At 46.9% G+C, this 13,515-nt stretch overlaps 1 protein-coding gene across 1 annotated transcript in view; it reads right to left on the bottom strand.

Annotated features, from left to right (window-relative positions):
- The window catches only part of UBE2T (ubiquitin conjugating enzyme E2 T), a 176,915-nt gene that overhangs the window by 21,546 nt on the left and 141,854 nt on the right, over positions 1-13,515 (bottom strand). The window lies entirely within an intron of this gene.

Genomic DNA, 13,515 nt, shown 5'->3' with positions numbered 1-13,515 from the left:
CTTGTTTCTCTGGGGAGATCTACTGCTCTGAAGCCTCCTGGCATTCCTCCCCTCTGTCACTGGGCTCCTTCCTGTGCCTGAAGGAATTTACGGCATCCCTGAAGAGATTATGCCCATCCACAAGAAGGGCTGAAAGAAGGATCTGGGAAACTCCAGGCCTGTCATCAGTGCCCAGTATGATTATGGAACAGATCATCTTGGGTGCTATCACCCAGCACATACAGGATGACTGGGGGATCAGACCCAGCCAGTGTGGGTTTAGGAGGAGCAGGTCCTGCCTGACCAACCTGATCTTTTATGACCAGGTGACCCGCCTGGAGGATGCAGGGAGGACTGTGGATGTGTCTGCCTGGACTTTGGCAAAGCCTTTGATGCTGTCTCCCACGGCATACTCCTGGGTAAGCTGCAGCCCACAGCTTGGATAGGAGCATTCTTTGTTGGGTTAAGAACTGGCTGGAGGCCAGGCCCAAAGTGTGGTGGGGATGGTGCTACATCCAGCTGGCAGCCAGTCACTAGTGGTGTCCCCCAGGGATCAGTGTTGGGCCCAGTCCTATTTAATCTCTTCATTGATGATCTGAACATGGGGATTGAGTCTACCATCAGTAAATTTGCAGATGACACCAAGCTTGGAGCATGTGTTGACCTGCTGGAGGGTAGGAGGGCTCTGCAGACAGACCTGGAATGGTTGGATAGGTAGGCAGAATCCAATAAGATAAAGTTTAGTAAGTCCAAGTGCCGAGTCCTGAACTTTGTCCACAACAACCTGCAGCACTGCAAGTTGCCAGAGTGGCTGGACAGTGCCCAGGTAGAAAGAGGACCTGGTCAATAGCCAACTTAACATGAGCCAGCAGGGTGCCCTGGTAGCCAGGAAGGCCAATGGCACCTGTCCTGGATCAGGAATGGAGGCCAGCAGGAGCAGGGAGGTCATTCTGCCCCTGTACTTGGCCCTGGTGAGGCTGCACCTTGACTGTTGTGTCCAGTTCTGGCCCCCTTATTTCAAGGAAGAACGTTGAGATGCTTGAACGTGTCCAGAGGAGGGCAACAAGGCCAGTGAGGGGCCTGGAACAAAAGCCCTGTGAAGAATAGCTGAGGGAGCTGGGGTTGTTTAGTCTGGAGAAAAGGAGGTTCAGGGGGGACCTTGTCACTGTCTAGAAATCCCTGAAAGGTGGTTGTAGGCAGTTGGGGGTTAGTTTCTTCTCCCAGGTGACCAGTGACAGGATGGTCACAGCCTCAAGCTGCACCAGGGGAAGTTTAGTCCAGATATTAAAAAAAAAAAAAAAAAAAAAAATTCTTCACAGAAAGAGTGATTTGGCATTGTAATGGGCTCCCTAGGCAAATGGTGGATTCATCATCCCTGGAGGTGTTTAAAAAAAGACTTGATGAAGCACTCAGTGCCATGCCTAAGGTAATGTTAGGTCACAGGTTGGACTCAATGATCTCAAAGGTCTTTTCCAACCTAGTTTATTCTGTGACTGTGATTCTGTGTCTGTGGCCTGGCCCCAGAGCAGGGGCTCCAGGAATGCAGAACTGGCTGCTGCCTCATGTTTCAAGGCACAATCTTTGCCTTCAAGCCCTAAAGGGTCTGGTCTTGCTTCCTTGTTTCCTGTTTCTACCTTGACGCTTTCCCTGAGCTTCAGTGAGTCCTGGGGCTGTGTAGTACACCAGAACAGTGGAATCCCAGACTGGTTTGGGTGGTGTTATAAATGCATATTATATAGTTGGCTTTTCGCAAATATTAACATGACTACTGTATGTATAATTATACTGCATTTTGTTTTATTAACAAGAGCTTAGAAGGGTAAAGTTGGGGTCCCTTTTTGAGAGGTCGGGCCGAGCTACGACATCCACACCGAGACCGTGTTTCATGCCGCACTCGCATTTGTTGTTTGTCTCTTCATATTTATTCTCTTGCGACTTTATTGACATTACAAGGCACTTAAAAATGTACACATTTGCTGCCTTAAGGAGGCTTCTGTATTAACACTATAAAACTACATATGAACACCCGTTAGAACCTGGAACACCTTAAGGGAGAGAGGTGAATTTTTTGCTGCGCCACAACCTGAATTTTTGCTGTGCCACAAAGGCCCACCGGTTCTGCAGGCCAAGGGCCCAGCCTGGAATTGCTCACCTTATTCCAAATATTTCTGCAACATCTCCCCCTTTTTCTTTTGAGCAATTTAGACTGAATCAAAGGCACGACTCAGCAAAACACACTAAAACAATTACAATTGCAATACCACACATAATACTAAAACGAACCAAGTCTTTGACCTAACCAGTCAAAACTCTATGAATCAAACCATTGGTCAGAAGGAGCGTTCTTCAGTTGCGCGAATTGCCTATAGATGGACTGTGAATGGTAACTTAGATATTATTCATAACTTAACTTAATTTAACTTAGCTTATCTTAACATAACGTAACTTAACTCATGTAATTGATATAACTTATTTAACTTATTTAACTGGTATAACTTGGCCAAGTTATAATTTATGCTATATACTATATACTTATAACTCTATTTAACTTAACTCTATGACTGTATTTATATGACTACTTTGTAACTGTTACACCTTATAAGCACAGAGCGTGTAAGACAAATCGTAGGCGTCAACGTTATTGACACTATTTCGCAGTATTTTTGACTGGGGATATGCACGAGTGGATTGACTCACTACACAGACAGCTTCAGATCCTTTCCTGGTCAACTCAGTGAAAGCCTCTGATCTGTTCACGACCCGATTTTTTGGCTGGACAGACAAAATCAAGCACTCGAGGATGATTGGTGTCTCCCCCTTTTTCTTTTTTGCCATTGAAAAACAATGGCAAATGGACATTCAAAGGTATTAGACAGGAAAAGTGACAAAGGGAGTTGTTCCAAACATTGAGCACTCCAGCTATGCTGTAATTTTTCTGAAGTTCGACAAAGCTTCACAAATTGTGACAAAGTTCTGTCGTATGAGTGTCTGTATTACATTTTTGGCACCATACAGCCTTTTGACAAGTCTGCCTAATGTGACCAGATTCACCACATTTGTAACAAGTGATGTTGCTTGGATGTGGCAATTCGTCATCGTGGTCAGAACACTCGCTTTCCTCACCAGATCTGCCTAACAAGGCAGCTGCAATGATGTGACTTTGGTTTTCCACAGCGTCGTGGACAGCTGTTGCAAGTGCCGCAATCTGACTAGTTTGCTCGGCTCGCATGGCAATGATCAGCATCTCATCTATTGGGGTACCTTGTGGAAGAGTGGCTAAAATGGTTCTTGTATGTGCATTGGCATTCTCAAGGGCTAGAGAGTGAAGCAAATGTTCTTGTACCTCTGGTTTCATATCTGGTGCATCCTTCAGAGCAGCTGACAGTCTATCAATGAATTGTCCATGTGGCTCTGTGGCGCCCTGCTTTATTGTAGCATAGGGTGCTGGTTTTTTCTTATCTGGGACTAAGAACAATGCCTTGTGGGCTAGTGACTGAGACAACTGATGGAGTTCCAATGGGAAGGTGAGCTGAACATTGGCCATTGCATAGGGCCCGTGGCCAGTCAACATATCCGGTTGGACGCCATACAGTGGATCTCCCACAGTTTGGTGTCGGTTGGCTTCTTCAGTCATTAATTGTCTCCACTCATGTTCAAAAATAAGAAATTGTGATGGAGTTAGCAACAGTGAGGCAATGCTGGTAGAATCTGCAGGGCAAAGCACATCTGCTGTAAAGATGTATTGAATGATATTCCTAGCTGCTTCCGATCTAATACCATAATTTGCAATTGTCTGTTTCGCTGACTGCAGAACCTTCCACTCATGAGGCTCCCAGGTAGCGTTTCCATTATTGATGATAACTGGACAAGACAAGGCACCTGCAGTTTCCCAGTCTCCATCCAACATAGCATTCTTCTGAACTGCAGCCCAGCGCCTTTCAATAGGGTTATTTGACATGGCTGGCAGTGACACCTGCTGGGTCAATGGGAGAACTGCCGGTGCAGGGGGCGATGTCGGCACAGTGGAAGAACAGATTCCTCCCTGTGGCTGTGACCGTCTTTCCAGCAAGTCTTGTCGAGTTGAGAGCTCAGCAAGCTTAGCTATTATCTGCTGTAAGTCCTTTCCATGCTGCGAAGTTACATGAAGTCGCTGCTCGCTATGCAAATTGTTGTTAAGTCCCTCACTGTCAGAGTCAGATTCAGAGTCATGTGGGAGGGGAAGATCCACGGCGGCTGCGCTGGCTTGTATTTGCGCCGCCGTTGCCGGGGGAGACGGAGCCGCCCCGCCTTCTTACATCATGCCCGTGGCCGGCCCCCTCTCGTCACCGGCTCCGCCTGCCGTCTCCTCTTTCACCACGCCCTCAGACTCTGGCGGGCACGCTCCTTCCCGAACAGGGTCGATTCGCACCGGAGCGGTCGGGGCCTCATCCGGTCCTTGAGTGTGCTGAATTACATCTTGCAGTGTTGAGCAGACGGGGGCTCGAGTGCCTTTCACAGGGCAGGCACTATGAATACCGAAATATCTCGCCAGCCTAGAGGGTTTCCGCGTCTCATTGTTCTCGATCCCCGCGCTTTCAGGTCTCTCACCCTCCAGAGCCCGAATCGCAGCCTCCGCTGCCTTCCGCTCGGCCGTAAGCAGTTGTAAGGTAACCAAGGTCTTTTTCCACACCATGCCCAGTTCTTGTGCGACTTTTCCTTCCTTGCCGCCCCCAATCGCGGAATCCCAAAGCAATTCTCCTATCTCTCGCCACTCTGTCTCACTAAAAACAAGCGATGGCTTCTTCAGCTTCCCTCTCCTCCTGGCCCATAGGGTCAGATGCTCTGAATCCGCCTCCTTTAATTTTTCTCCTCTCTTAGATATAATATTGGCAAGAAGTCGCGTCGCTGCCTGCATTTCTTGATCCATGTTTTTTCCCACCATCTTTGTTCCGCAGCGAACGCAGTCTTACCTTCCACCAGGGTGTGTCGCTGTAGCCTCACGGATCACTACTGCGAACACTGTTCCCGACCCCTCGCGCTTTCTGCCTCGTTAGTTTCCCCGGTCGAACTGAGCCGAACTCGGTTGTAAAAACGAGCTCTCCTGCGTCCAGGAGACCGCAAACCGTCCAACGTTCCGGGGACAGCGCGAGATTCATCCAACAATCCGTGATGAATCCTGTGGAATGCTCCGCGGCCAGCGCGAGATAGCGATTCCACACGACCCACGTCTGGGTCGGCTCCCCGATACCGTAAATCAGGGGAGCCCCGCTGAGCCCCTTCTTTCGGCCAGCAGACCGTACCCACCCGCGTTCGGGGGGAGGGTTACGGTAACTAAAGCAAAAGGGTCCCAGTTCCGGGCGCCAGATAAAGTTGGGGTCCGTTTATGAGAGGTTGGGCCGAGCTACGACATCCACACCGAGACCGTGTTTCATGCTGCACTCGCGTTTATTGTTTGTCTCTTCATATTTATACTCTTGCGACTTTATTGACATTACAAGGCACTTAAAAAATGTACACATTTGCTGCCTTAAGGAGGCTTCTGTATTAACACTATAAAACTACATATGAACACCCATTAGAACCTGGAACACCTTAAGGGAGAGAGGTGAATTTTTTTGCTGCGCCACAACCTGAATTTTTGCTGTGCCACAAAGGCCCACCGGTTCTGCAGGCCAAGGGCCCAGTCTGGAATTGCTCGCCTTATTCCAAATATTTCTGCAACAGAAGGATAATGAATGTCTATTTTCTGAATATACCAGAGAGTTAAGATTGTTTGAGTTTTTTTCTTAATCTCTTTTTTGTAACGTCTAAACCTCCAAGCCAGAAGTTATGGGAGGGGGGATCACCTTGTGACCCTTCATAAAAACCTGTTAACTTTTTATCCAAATTAAAAGAACCAAAAAACCTTAGAAGAAAATTTACACTCGTGTAACCAGACTGAGTGGAGCCACCCACAAAATAAATCTATTAGATAAGATGATCAGAAATACTTAAAACAGATCTAAAGAAGAATGTTTGATTAACATCTATTGAATATTCAACATCCATTGAATATTCAATTCACTATTAAGCGCTCCTTAAAGATAGAAGTCCTAAAAGGGTGAGATGGGCTTTGAGTGGACCTTGTGCCAAGCCCCCTCGGCTGAGAGGCTTCGCTTATTCTGTCTCCTAATTTGTCTATTTTTCTTAAATTTTTTATTAAACTTATAAATTTTTAAAAAGAGAGTGGAACTCGTTTTTCACAGGTGGGAAGGGGCATTAAAGCTCATCCAGTCTCACCCCTTGCCATGGGCAGAGACACCTTCCATTATCCCAGGTTGCTCCAAGCCTTGTCCAAACTGGCCTTGGACATTTCCAGGGATGGAGCAGCCACAGCTTCTCTGGGAAACTTGGGCCAGGGCCTCACCACCCTTTCAAGGCCTCTTTGGAACATCTCTTGTTGCAAAGCAGTTTCATGGTCTGGTCTGTGGTTGGAAGGAGCTGGACTTGGCCTGCAAAGGAGCTGCTGTGAGAGTAGGAACTGCGTTTTAGCAATAATCAGCAACTGCAGCTGGAGTCTGACCTCTGCTTCTGGCTGACAAAGTAGCATTGGAGAAGTTTCTGAAAGAAGCAAAATCATGGAATCACAGAATCCTTGAGGTTGGAAAACCCCTCTAAGGTCACCAAGTCCAAATGTTCCCCCAGCACTGCCATATACACCACTAACCCATGTTCCCAGATGCCAAATCCACACGCTTTTTGAACACTCTAATGAGTGAAGCCCAGGCATTGCCCCAGGCAGCCCTTTCCATGGCCAGACCACGCTTGCTAGAAAGACATTTTTCATAGTATCCAACATAAATTTCCTCTAGGGCAACTTGTAAACTCTTCAGTTTTCAATGCTGAACCCTCTTGTCCTGCCCCTTGTTCTGTGGGAGCAGAGCCTGACCACCCCAGCTGTCCCCTCCTGTCAGGGACTTGTGCAGAGCCAGAAGGTCCCCCCTGAGCCTCCTGTGCTCCAGGCCGAGCCCCCCAGCTCCCTCAGCTACTTCTGATGCTCCAGACCCTTCCCTAGCTCCGTTCCCTTCCCTGGACATGCTCCAGTGCCTCAAGGTCTTTCTTGGGGTGAGGGGCTCAAAGCTGGCCCCAGGACTGGAGGTGAGGCCTCACCAATGCAAGGGGACAGTCACTGATTGGTTCTGCTGGACACACTGTGGCCAAACAACCCCAGGTCCTTTTCTCCAGCAGCCACTCGGAAGGACTGAGAGGGTTTGTGACCTCATGGCCAAGAGACTTGCTCTGTAAAAAATGAACTAATGAATTAAAGTGTATCTGTCTCTGCATCTTTTTCTCTGCTAAGGGGATCTGACTTTGGAGACAGCAGGATTTGATGTGGAATTGTTCATATATTGACCCAAAAAAAATGCACCTGATTTCTCACAGGTCTCTGAGCTCTGGGGTGTGGAGACAAGTGATGGCATCTTTGCTAGGCATTCCTGGCATGATTCAAAGACACTCTGGCTGGGTGTGGTGGTTTAGCATGAATGTGAAGTTTTTTTTAAAAAAGGAAGTTGTAGCATGGATTGTGATTGACAGCTTGGCTGACGAATGGGATTGTTTCTACGTCTCTGGAAACACAGTCTTAAATCACAAGTTCTCAGGTGACTTGGCTCTTTCCTTTTCTGGCCAGCAGAAAGGTAACACCATCTCGTAAGTCGAGGTTCAGGCTGGGCTCCCCGGGGCCAGGTCTGCCGGTCATTGGGGTGAGCCCTGCCTGTGGGAGAGCAGTTGAGGCTGGCCGTGTCCCCTCTGTCCCCTCCCGGCTCCTGTGATGGGGAGAGGAGGAGGAGGACTGCAGACCAGCAGTGTGGCCTGCGCCTTGATTGCCAGAGCTGCTGGTCTGAAGGACAAGAGACTTTTTAAGAACCTTTCTCCAGAGCTCCAGGAAGCTGATCCAAGTTTGAGTTGCTTTCGATCTGACCAAGGAGGAAGAGGTTTCTTCCATCAGCGTTCCTGAGCATGCGCTCTCTCTCTCTCTCTCCCCCTTCCTACCCCCACCATCACCTGTGGCCTTGAAGTTTTGGGAGTCTGCTGAAGAGAAAAGAAAACTCTGGGCAAAGACTTTAACCCTTTTCCCTCCTCAATGGAAGACAGAGTGATTTGAAATGTAGAGAGACACCATTGAGACAAAGTCAGTGAAAGAACTGAGAAAGACTATTGGAAGATGGGTTGGAGGCAGTGGACATTTCTGACCAGACTTCTCTAGATGTGAATTATGGGGGAAATGGACTGTATTTGTAATATCCTAATGCTGCTTGGGGGAATGCAAGTTCTAGCCAAAGGGTTGTGTGTATTGATAAACATGGGTTTTAATTGAGAATTTTGAATAGAATATGTCCCTGGCTCCTGGGAAAGAACAAGGAGGTCTCTATTTCTTTTGAGATAGAAGTGAATTTAGAGATGGAAGAGAATATCTGTTTTGTACTAGAAAAGCATTCTTAAAATGATACCCCAAACATGTGGAAGCCCATAAACAGCTTGGAAAACTGTTATATGGGTGAGACTGCACAGAATCTGCAAAAATTCCAGGCGGTTGCAGATCTGTGAAAGCCACCAGACCTTCTTCTTGTGGCGTGTTCTCCATAACCCTAGAGAGGCTCCTCTCCCAAGGTGATGTAGGATCATGTTTAAATGGTGGTGACTGACTGAAAATCATACTTTTCTCTCTGTGATGAGTGGGAAAGTGAAGAGTTTGGAGGAGGGGGGGAAGGTGTTTGGATGTTTCAGAATGTCTCATTTTTTTTCTCTCTCTCTTTTTCTTTAGTGTATATTAATAAAATTTATCTGCTTTTACTTTTAAGTTGTGCCTGTTTTGCCCTTTTCTCCCAAAGTCCTATCTCCCAGCTGATAAATGAAATTTGGCAAATGTCAAACCACGACATAAATGGTGCATTGGCTGGGAAACTAAATTGAAACTACAACACTGGGTTTGGGTCACCTTAGGTACTTTTATTATAGGAGGGAAATGTGTCTGATGGTGTTGATTTTGTTAAGATTTTTCTTTGTTTTGACCACTCCTGCTTCTCCCTTGCCTTCCTCACCCCTCTCCAACATGCCCGAAGCTTCTCTCTATTCCTGGGTGATACTCTCTCATTTTTCTTCCTTATGAGACTTATCTTGTAAGATTTTCATTTGAGGGTTGTGAATTAGGGCTTTAAGTGTCTTTTTTGATCTAATTTCTTTTGGTTTGAGTCACTGTTGGTGAAAATGACAGCGAGACATTAATTAAGTCACCTGTTGTGGGTCACTTGTGCTCCAGGGAGCCTGGATTCATGGAATCCCAACTGGGTTTGGGTTGGAAGGAACCTTAAAACCCCATTCCACCCCCCGCCATGGTCAAGGACACCTGCCACTAGACCAGGTTGCTCCAAGCCCTGTCCAACTCAACATTTTCAGAGCTGCTTCAGTGCTTTGCCAACAGTGGAGTTGATGAGCTATCTGCCTTCCTTGCTGTTGAGGAAACTTTCACTTCTCATAACAGAGCAGAGCTCCTGGGGGACTGCAGCTCCTCCCCAGAGGTCTGATCTCTGGTCTCTGCTCTCTGTGACCAGGGACAGGACCCAAGGGAATGGCTGGAGCTGTGCCAGGGGAGAATTAGGCTGGATATCAGGAAAAGGTTCTTCCCCCAGAGGGTGCTGGGCACTGCCCAGGCTCCCCAGGGAATGGGCACTGCCCCAAGGCTGCCAGAGCTCCAGGAGTGTTTGGACAATGCTCTCAGGGATGCACAGGGTGGGATTGTTGGGGTGTCTGTGCAGGGCCAGGGGTTGGACAGGATGATCCTTGTGGGTCCCTTCCAGCTCAGGAGATTCTATTCCTCCAATTCCTTTGCACAGGAAGGTGACCAAAGCAGCTGTGCTCCCTGGAGAGCTGCAGCCAGGCTCCCTCTGCATCCTGCCGTGTCACACATGGTGGTGACAGCAGAGCTTTTGGAGTGGCACTGGCTCCACAGCACCTCTGTGTCCTATTTCAGTGTCTCTGAGAATGGGTTATACCATGATGGCCCTGCTCCCTCTGCTCCAGCTGCATCTCCACCTGACTAGCTCTTCCCTTTCTGTGCCCTTTGTTCTCAGGCACATGGTGGGATTCTTAGGGTTGTCCTGTGCAGAAATAGGAACTGGCCTCAACAGGTCCCTTCCAACTCAGGATATTTTGATTCTATAATTAAAAGCGTTCACCAGTTCAACCAATTCCACTGGTTGTGTTGAAGACTGAAATCCCAGACTGAAAATAGGAATAATTATGTAACCTTATCCCCAAGGGCTTGCTCCTGGATGGAGCTGGACAGCTGGATGTTTGCCAGGAGTGACAGCAGAGGGGAAATCCCATCCCTCACCTTGATATGGTGTCCCTCCAGGGCACAGGGTCTGCTGTGCTCTGACCAACCCTGGTGGTGCTTCCACCGCTGTACTTCCAATGCTTCCAGCATCTTCCCTCCGACAGAGCAGGACGTCAAACAGCCCTCCCTGGCTGGGTAATGCAGCAAAGACCCACCAGGGAGATGTTTGATGGTAGTCCATAGCTGATCCTTGAACCAGAACCATCTTTCCAGGCCTCTGATGGACAATCCTTTTCAGAATAAACCTGTTCACTGCAAAAACAATGCACTGAATCACAGCTCCAGCTGAGCAGGGCTGGTGCCTCTGGTGCTGTCCTTGAACCTTCACCAGCTGGAGAGAGGGAAGGACAACTTGCCTGTACTCCAGTCAACACTGTCTTGTTTAGGATGGATGTTTATGGGAGAAATAGCTGGGTTTCCAACTGATTGGGTTTTTCTGGATAACTAAACTATGTTTTCTCAGGCTTCTGCTGATGGGAGAAGTTCTGGGTATTAGTATTTGATATAAGTTTAGCATAGTTTTTAAACAAAATCTTCTGAGGTTTTGTATCTAAAAAATGTGCTATCTGAGCTAAATCTAAATCCTTTCCCATACCTAAACTCCAAGACCTCAGAAATCTGTATCCTAATGTTTTTCGTTACATGTTTAAGTGAGATACCACTTTAAAAAATGATATTTTGAATTCCAAGTAATTTACTCCTTATTTTATTCGATTCTTTAAGAGGAACAATAATGATCCTCCTCTGTGCAGTGAACACTGGTGGGAGGCAATGGAGCCAAGGTAGGGGAGCCAAGGCATGGGACTTCTGCCCACAATTTATGTTTTTTGTGGTCCAAATTGTCCTGTCAAAATTGCAGCTTTCCTTTTTTACTCAACTAGTTTTCCTTAATCCTGAAACTTCAAGCAAAATTGTGATGGATACTCAAATAGCCCATTGGCATTTCAAAACTTCGGATGAGTTTTGAATTTTAATTCTTTATGGCTGAGTGGCATTGGACAAAAAAATATCTTGGACAAAATAAGTACTATCACCCAGGATTTGGTGCGCCTTGAATAGAATTTCACACATTCATTTGCTTAATGTGTAGAAATCAGAAGCGGAAGGTAAAATTCTTGTGAACCTTCATGAAGCCCGATTTTAATTAAAATAATGGGATCAACTAATCTCAGCCTGGTTTGGGTGGGATGGGACATTAAAGCTCTTTCAGTTCCACCCCTTGCCATGGGCACAGATACCTTCCACTATCGCAGGTTTCTCCAAGCCCTGTCCTACCTGGCCTTGGACACTTCCAGGCATGGGGCAGCCACAGCTTCTCTGGGCAACCTGTGCCAGGATCTTACCACCCTCACATGAAAGAATCTTTTCCCAGTATCCCATCTAACCCTGACCTCTGCCAGTTTTTATGGTTTAAAAACCCTAAATGAGGTTTTTCTATGTCTAATGGCAACTCTACCTTTCCAAGCTGCAAAACTGGCCGTGAATTTAGCCAGTCTTACTACTTTATATATACAAATTTGCTCTACGTGGTGAAAAATATTGATTCAGATGTGTCCCCAAAGAGGTGGAGCCCTTGTAGGACTGGTATGGCTTTGTTGACACAATCCTAAATATTGCACTGAGAACTATAAACCAGTTTATAATTGATGTAGCACAGATTGAATAGGAAGCACATGGTAAAGTCTAAGCATCATTTGGAGCTTTCAAGACTTCAGATGAATTTTGGCGCTAGCTCAGTTTTCCATCTTGTGATATCTCAGTGGCACCGAGTTTTACAAGAGCAAGTATTCACAACATCCCTATTGATAGGCAGTGGATGCATCAGTCTGGCTGCTTTTCCAGCTGAAATTTCAGAGCAAGGAGCCAAACAATCCTTTTGAAGACCAGACTGTACCAATATCTGACAAATTGGCTATTCAGCTCTGCACACAAGTCTCTGCTGACACCAGACCTCAAAGTCAAACCCAAATGTCAAATGAACAGGCAGGAGAGAAGACAGTCAGCTGAAATATTTTTCCCCAAAATGTTTCCCTTTTGTTTGAAGCCTGTGGCTCTGTGGTTGGCAATTTAGAGGAAGGTGAGTTAGACCTTGCTCAGTGTGTTTGTATTCAACATGAGGAAAATTTCTGACTATGAAAAAAAACTGAGAGAGATTGTTGGCCTAGCATCTCATAAATAAGGAAGGCAAAGATCGACCTCCAGAGGCTGGAGGACTTTGCCAATTCAAAGGGAGCTCGAAAGACTTCGCAAAAATTACCCAAATCTGAAGGAATTTGAATTTTCCAGGAGACAAGCTGGCATCCTCTTGCTAAAAGGACCAGCAGTAAATTCTGCTGGCAGTCAGTGACCCTGAGAAATAGCAGAAACCTATTCTCAAAGACTATACTTGTCTGTCCTGGACAGGTGACATCCAGAACATGCCGAATGCTGTACTTCCAGTTCAGTCAGACACCTAACCTTGTTCATTTTTTAGGATTAGGATTCAGGTGAGAAAATAAGGAAATAGGAGAAGAAGCTTTTGACTGGGTAGAACGAGGTGATCTGGTGAGGCACCTGAAAAGCTGTGTCCAGTTCTGGGCCCCTCCTGGAAGGAGAAACATTGAGGGGCTGGAGCATGTCCAGGGGAGTAAATGAAGCTGGGGAAGGATCTGGAGCGCCAGGAGCAGCTGAGAGAGCTGGGGTTATCATGTTGGTTCATTGTAAATCCTCATCAGGCTGAACAAAGTCAGGGAGGACTTGTGCTTTTATTGTACAGTTGCCTCAACTCCAGCAACCAGCCAGTTGAGTCGAGAGCATAGACTCCAAAGGTGTCGGCCAATGAGCTCTTGAATATTTGCAGTGCACTTCCACTGGAGTGGTGGCTACAAGCCCTTAATTCTGTGCAGTTCACTTCAATGAGTCATCAACTCCCACAACAAACTCCTCAGAGGAGCTGGCTCACAAGCCATGGTACACTACTCAATCTCCCAACTACCACAACAGACTTCCACACAGAGAACAGAATGGAATGTGAAAACCGTGCTTGGCCCAGGCAAAGCAAGGGAGAAACTCTAGAGCACCCTGAAAACAACAGACCTGTCAGTGTCACTTCAGGGCCCGGTGAAGTTATGGAGAAGGTTACTGTGGGAAGTATGTAAAACATACCTGAAGGACAGCACAGTCATTGGTCAGAGCCAGAATGG

Source organism: Sylvia atricapilla, chromosome 25 (genome assembly GCF_009819655.1).
Source record: "Sylvia atricapilla isolate bSylAtr1 chromosome 25, bSylAtr1.pri, whole genome shotgun sequence".
NCBI lineage: Eukaryota > Metazoa > Chordata > Aves > Passeriformes > Sylviidae > Sylvia > Sylvia atricapilla.
Note: the sequence above shows the minus strand (reverse complement) of the source record. Positions and strands in the feature narration are given on the sequence as shown.